Genomic DNA, 7,675 nt, shown 5'->3' with positions numbered 1-7,675 from the left:
CATGAATATTGTTTGATTTTTAATATGGGGTGCACTTTTTTTTGACATTGCTTTTTTTTTTAATATGGGGTTCACTTTTTTTTTTATATTGCTTAATTATTTTAATATGGGGTCCACTTTTTTTTTTAATATTACTTGGTGTTTTTAGTATGAGACCCACCTGATTTTTATTTTTTGGTCCGTGATTGACGACGAAGCATGGGTGATAGTAGTAATATGATGATCGCTCAACGCCACAATTTTTCATCGTTATGTTACTTTACCCATGATCTTATCTTACCATTTTTCTAGTCTTTAGTCATCGAGAAGACAGCTTACTCCTTTCCATAGGCAATTTGCGCAAGAGTTTAGGCTCCAAATTCAGTTTATTGTGACATGAGAAACTCACAGAAATCTCTAATCCCTTAAACATGCAATTAATCACTTAAGACGAGGCCAACGAAAAAAGAGCTACATTTGGATGACATTTCTAACTATTTAGAAGCACGAGTTTGGGCCAGTTTGGTCGTCCGTTTGGAACGACCAAGGGCAAAAGAGTCATTTTACTCTATCAAAAAAAAAATCTTTCTTGTACGGTTCTATTGCTCATTCCATCACTTTTCATAATTCTAGAATCCAGAGGAGTTAATTCATAATAGAGAGATGACTCTCTTCTCTAGATTTTCAATTCAAAGGTTTGCTCTTTGAGTTCTCATCTGGATTTTGCAGTGTTTGGTAAGCTTTTATCTCAATTTTGCCCTAATTTTCTTCCGGTTCTCTTCAGAATTCAGATATACCAATTTCATGCTTAAATTCATGGTTGTTGACATTATTTTTCTTTTTAAACTCTCTTCAATGTTCATCTGCATCACTTTTTCATCCTTAATCACTAATCATTCCTTTTTCAGTATTTTTCTTCAGATTACTCTTTCAATTCGCTTCATCTTCTCAGTTGATTGTTCTAATTTCAGGTATGCTTTCATTTCAATTTTACGCAAATTTCGCCCATTTCTCTTCTTACTTCTGAAATTCATTAATGATGTCGTCATTATTCTGTATAATCCTCTCACCAATTTCATGGCTGAAGGCTTTTGTCATCCTCACATAACTGCCATCTTTTTTTGTATTTGCCCTTCAGATTATGTGCGCTTCCCTCGGTTAGCTTTGCCTTCTACTGTAATCAGTGAAATTACCTTTGCTTTTTCTCTTTGCTCATTTCATTGTTTCTGTTTCTTTCTTTCTTATTTTTTTATTTTGGTGACTATTTATTCTCATAATTTTATATGGGTCGATTAATGTGAAACCTCAAAATGTAGGAAAGTTTCTGTCTTGAAAAACATTCTCGCTTTGAGTTCAGTCCTTTTTAAATTTTGAGTACTTGTTCTTATAATTTTATGTGACTCCATTTATGTTAAGCAAAATTGTTGTGGCATCTCAGATATTGGGAAATCAGTTTTACAACAACAACATACCCAGTGTATTCTCATAAGTGGGGTCAGGGCAGGGTAGGATGTACGCAGGCCTTACTCCTACCTTTGTGGGGTAAGGGAGGCCGTTTCCGATAGACTCTCGGCTCAAGAGAAAAACAGGTAGGGCATTCAGTTTTGAAGAGTGAAAAATCCTTCTTTATATTTTGAGTCTTAATAATGAAAGTTATGTGGATTTGATTTATGTGAAGAAAGAGTATTTTGGAAGCTTGGGTAGTACAAAGATTCAGTTCTTTATGAGTATAACGTTTATCTGGATTCTGCAAATTATCTCTAATGCTAACACTTATTTCCCGCTCCAATGTATCTGATCACCTTAATAGACCATGTTGGCTGACTGCTACACACACGATGATGATGATTGGGATCACAAGTGGTGTTAACGCTAATAACCAATTAAGTTTTAGAGGATGATCAAGGGATGCTTCTGATAGATTGATACCCATAAAGTGTTCGATAAATATATCAGGAAAATATTTCCTACTTCTTCAGAGGATAGCACAATACCAGCAACATATTGAAATAGAAGCCATTCTTTGTGTATGCCCCCCGCTAAGACAAGCAGAGTAACAGGCCCTTTAGTTTAGATTTCTAAGGTGGGGCTCTATGCATCTGATAGAGGTGCTTTCTTATTTATGAAATACTTTTCCAGACTCCAAACTATAACATATTGAGGTTTTCTTTTATTATCAAATTGTAAGAGCCTGCTATTTCATCAAGTTTGCCTCTCAAACTAGAGTTCATGTAACTTATGTCCTAATGCCTTTTGATTTAGATATCTGAAATATCTAAAACTACGAATTAGCATTCGATGCTGATATATAAATTTTTTGTAATACTTAATGGATTCCTTTCTTAAAAGTGGTTTCTTTTTTTTTTTTTTTTTGGGAGGATTAACTCCAACATGTATAATGATGAGGACAACGAGTAATATATATCTTGATAATGATGAGATTTCTACTATATAGAAGAGTGAACAATGGAACGACCAAGGCGAAAAACGTAAATTAGCTCAGTGAAAAAAAAAACTTCGTCACATTTACACCAACACAGACCCAATATATATGTCTAGAAACATCCATTCATCTGTTTCTCTCCTTCATATTTCTCAAGTGCCACCCTCTCAAAGAATGGTCTTTCAGTTTTCTTAAGTCTCAATGAACTTTTTCGGTTGGTTACAACGTCAAGTATGTTCATCTTTCAATTTTTGCCCAATTCTTATTCATTTTTCCCCTTCATCTTCTTTTCAATCCTTGGCTTTTTCGGATCTTTTCAGATTCCTAAGATTGTTATCATTCTGTCTTTCCATAAGTTCGTCATTTGAACATAGAAGCATGGAACACTGAAACATTGAGTGGGAAAAAAAAATACAAAAATAGATGACCAAATAAAAAAGGGAAGGCTTCGTTATGTATAAAATTTAGAAGCGTGACTGAGAGTAGATACAACAACAACAACAACAAACCCAGTATAATCCCACTATGTGGGGTCTGGGGAGGGTAGAGTGTACGCAGACCTAACCCCCACCTTGAAAGGTAGGGCGGCTGTTTCCGAAAGACCCTCGGCTCAAGAGAGGAGAAAAAGAGAGGAAAAGAAGAGAGGAACGTGACTGAGAGTAGATAAAGATGAAAAAACAGATGATAGCAGTGTTTCAATCTGGGTTGACTCCTTAGCGCAGAACGAGAATCTCTTCACCGGATAATCTGGTGATACTTTAATATTGTAATTTTACATCCAACATTAATGGCTATTTAGATATTTTGCCTATTAACAGTGTTTCGAAATATCTAGACTACTCCCCTATCAGTCCTCTCCCTCGCAGGGTATGATCTATGTTCGCCATAAACTCATTTGCTGACAGTGGGCGTCAAAAAACCACTAGACCAGCAATTTCATGGCTTTTCTCTGGTGTATTAGGATCTTTCTAAGGATAAAAAGCAACCAAACTGTCAAATTCCAGTGATAAAAGAGGTAGTTCTTTTCTTAAATTCAGTTTTTTTCCTTGCTTTATAATTGTTCATATATTTTATTTTAGCAATTTATGGTGGGAATCATTATGGTAACTGTAGATCTTTGTAAGCAAGTTATGTTGGAATTATAGTGGGTTATCTCAAAACAGGGTTCGGGGAATGTATCGGACTTAAGATGGAAATTTGTATGCTCCGGTAACTGTGACTCAAGCAAATGAGCCCTGCTGCTTTATGGCTTCTTATCTTTTTGTTTCTTTTATTTTTATTTTAATTTTTCGTCGGTGATTTAATCTTTTTTAAAATGAAATATGGTAAAGACTTGATCTTGATACACTAATGAGCAGATGGAGTTTCTCGGACGGGGAAAAGCGGCACTCGACATCTATTAAACAAGACCAAGAACAAAGCCATACCATGCCCTCGCTGTGAATAGACAAGTGGTTGTGCATTCTGTTTGAGCAAGCAAATGCAATTATGTGATTTTCTTACTATGCTATTTAAAGAGTGTTCTTCGAGGGCTATGGAGTACTTCAAGATCTTTTTTCTATGTTAAACAACCATAATTTGTCTTACATCTCAGGACGTTGTGGAAAGGTATAAACTTATATTTTGAGATTAATATGAAGAACTTTATATGCGTGTTAGAAAGCCTTACTTCAAGAAGCTGTTTGTGACATTTCATTCTTTTTTGTTCAGGGACCAGGATTCTTCGATGCCTGATGAAACTTCTGATCGAAGACTACAGTTTATATAGCAAATGACCTTGCAAATAACCTTCCCAAGTGGTCTAATCAGGTTGGTATTTTGAATTAGATTATGCTTTGAGTTCTCTAGATATTACCTTTTTGTAAAGTGTTAGTGATAGAGAGTTTTCATGTAATGCTTAGATACGCTTTATCTTGAATGTTCAGAGACTGGTAGAAATGATAAATTTTTCACATTTGCCCAAAATGATGATTCCACCAACTTCCTAATTTTTTAAACACTGAACGTGACATTTTTAGCTCTCCTTAACGTTGCATCATTTTTTGGTACGTGATGGCTTTGTCTTCTATGGAAATTTCAGGATATGGTCCAATGAGATAGTTTATAAAACTGCTGACAGATATTCTAGGCACCATGTTGGTTAATTACCCTTTAAATAACTTGTGGCTCCAGCCCTTTACATACTTCTTCACATCGTAAGTTATGTCTATCGAGTAGACTACTCTTTCCTATTCTTTTTAGTTGGTCATATGCCTGTAATTGATTATGTTAAAAAGCCTTTGATAGTTCTATGCCTGTAATTGACTATGTTAAATAGCTTTTGATAGTTTTATTACATTAGCGTGGATAGCTTCTCAGATTCTGCACAGAATATGTCCATAAAAAATAAAATGCTCTTCCTTTTAAATGTATCTCGGTTTTTGAAGACATCAGTGTGGATGGGATATAACTTAAGAGATATATTTGGAAGGAAGAACATTCTATTCTTCCAGACATATTTACAACGGGATTTCCTTTTCTAATTCATGCTCTTAACTGCTCTGAGTTCACTTTGAGCTCGCATTTGCATTGACTAATGTACATGGACTTGCTACCTAGATAAATTAAAAGGGGTGACGAATTTTCTCTCATCTAACTGATTTAGCAACATAATCACTATTCAAAGACAACTACATACACATAGATGCACTATAATCTAAAGTGTTGGGCCCGTACGCAGCACGGGCACAGGCCATCTAGTTTAAGAAAAGAAATGGCTCATTCTGGTAATTCAGTTTTCTTACAGCTTAAAATCATAAGTATCAGATAGCATTACATCTTTTTTAGTTTAGTCATCTATGAATAGTAAATAAGCTGTTAACCCTCAGGGGTTGGCCTGGTGGCAATTGACTTGAGCCTTGGGGTGTTCCCTTTCAAGGTCTCAAGTTCGAAACCCACTGGGTGCAAACAATTTCTGAGGGCCATCGGACTGGGGAAACCCTGAATTAACCGTGGTGCACTTGCGGGAAACTCCTTGCCGAGGGCCTGTGCACCCACGGGATTAGTCGGGGCTCAAAGAGACTCGGACACCCGTGGCTAATCAAAAAAAAAATAGTAAATAAGCTGTTGGTCACCAGCTTTAGTGTTAGATTGGGCGTTTTTCTGCTCTTTGTGGTAATTATTTTATCTTCTGATCATTGTATAATGCGAACGTCCTAATCCTATTTCGGTTCATCGTCTTCTCCTTTTCTATTTGAATTGTACTCCCAATTCAATTTGTTATGACCAAATATTTCTATAAAAACCCCCATTGTTCCACACATTTTCCATCGTAATTTTTGGTACAGAGAAGTGTTTTAATTGTTGTAGAGTTTAAGTCTTTTACAAATTAAACCATCCTTTCAAAGTATGACTTTCAATCCGTAGTTGGCTATACAAATAAGGATACGGAGAGGTCTCCAATGTGCTGCACTATCCTATTTGGTCTAGAAGTCAAGTTCTAAATCAATGTCATGGGTTATGGGTTCAAATATTCGTTTATATAAGGTTGCTGAAAGGGATCACCAAAACTTGGTAATTAAGAGAAAATTTGGTTCCATGGTGTCCGATCATATGGAAGAATCTAAAGGAGGCATCAAGCATATTGTTGAAGATTGGAGGTATATGTTAATATTGTAAAAGATCCATGGTGTTATGTCCAGCTTCCAGCATTGCAACCAACTAGCAGTGCGAAACGGGTGGGTCAGATGTTCGAGTTATACAAAAACGGATCAAATGTTCGATCTGCCCATGTCTAACACAAATAATGGGTTAACCAGTGGATAATATGGATATCATATATATTACCCATGACTTCGGGAATAGTCAGGTGAGAGCACAAGCTAAAAGCCAAAATAAGCTTAGTCTCGGAGAAAACAAGAATTCATGAAAAGTAACAAGCAGACAAATGGGTATTAATAATATGGATATCCATATTATCCATTTGGTTCCATTTTTTTTAGTGGATAATATCCATAATTGATCCATTTTTAAAAGTCGGTTATTCAACCCATATCTAATAGCTCGGATTGGATAGTTACTTATTTTTAACCAATTTACTAGCCTAATTGCAACTAAAATATCAATTTTACAGGTTGCTTTAGCCGATCCAATCATATAGGTAGAGCTATCCACTGGGAATTTGAACTAACTTAATGGAATGACTAAAACATAATTTTCACGCAAGGACGAAAGCTATTGCATATATAGTACTTGCTTGTGAATTGCCATAATTAGATAAATGTTGGAGCGGACGATAATCAGGATGAAATTTTGATCGTGGATCTGAAATTAAATTGCATGAAGCAGATCAGGAGTTACTTGGACGAATACAAACTAAAGGTGAGTATGATATATGTACAATTTAAAATTTTCGTAGTATTTAATTAATTAGTGCATGCTACAACTTCAATTCATATTTTTCCAATCTGTTAAGCTTTGAAAATAAAATTAGATTCTAATCTAACTTCAAATTAATTAATTTTTTGGTTGTTGTGCCCATAATATATACACGTTACAAATGCAAATGGAACTACTACAACCATTGGCTTGAAAAGCCTGATCACTTTATGTTACTCTTGACACACTTTTATTGAATTTCAATGCGAAATGTTAGATTGACAAAAATAACTTACAATGCTACTAAAGTTTATATCTTTTAGAAATTAAGTTATTTCTTGAAGTAGAGAATTCCCAAGTTGGATAAAAGCATATAACTATTAGGACATTGAATCCAGTTTCGAATATGTCACTTTCAATTTAAGTGCAATATTTTGGCCATTTATAAATCAGCTACCATTGCAAATATTTTTGGCTTTTCATTTACGAAGTAATCCTCAACTTTTTTAACATTAACAACACAAGTATACAATTTTAAAACATAAAGGATATATACCAAAAAGAATATTTCAATGGAAGTATCAAGTGAATACCATCAAACATTTTTGTACAAGGATGAAATATTCATCATTATTCATCAAACATTTTTGTACAAGGATGAAATATTCATCATTATTAATCCCCATAGAGGAAAGGACCATCTTCCATATCTCTTTTGCTGATAGAATGAACTGGTAGGTGGCTTAGTTTTTTTTATTTTAAAAAAAAAAAGAATACGATCAAACAATGTTTTACATTGCATACCTTACAAGTAAATACTATGTAATTTCAAATAACATTACCTAATATTTTAAACCAACTGGATTTCTTGAAAAAAGTTGTAACAACAGACTAACA

The 7,675-nt window shown here is 34.6% G+C and overlaps 1 long non-coding RNA gene across 11 annotated transcripts; it reads left to right on the top strand.

The window, feature by feature from the left end:
* The first annotated feature begins 299 nt into the window (after positions 1-299).
* LOC132603203 (uncharacterized) lies at positions 300-5,074 on the top strand. Of its 11 annotated transcripts, none has more exons than XR_009568008.1 (7): positions 342-714; positions 888-950; positions 1,418-1,568; positions 3,289-3,437; positions 3,586-4,030; positions 4,133-4,231; positions 4,503-5,074. It is a non-coding gene; the product is annotated as an uncharacterized LOC132603203 (long non-coding RNA). The 11 variants fall into 11 exon arrangements; XR_009568014.1 differs by having other exon boundaries at positions 345-714; positions 3,384-3,437; positions 3,781-4,030; XR_009568010.1 differs by having other exon boundaries at positions 355-714; positions 3,384-3,437.
* Positions 5,075-7,675: the final 2,601 nt, after the last annotated feature.

Source organism: Lycium barbarum, chromosome 7, assembly GCF_019175385.1.
Source record: "Lycium barbarum isolate Lr01 chromosome 7, ASM1917538v2, whole genome shotgun sequence".
NCBI lineage: Eukaryota > Viridiplantae > Streptophyta > Magnoliopsida > Solanales > Solanaceae > Lycium > Lycium barbarum.
Note: the sequence above shows the minus strand (reverse complement) of the source record. Positions and strands in the feature narration are given on the sequence as shown.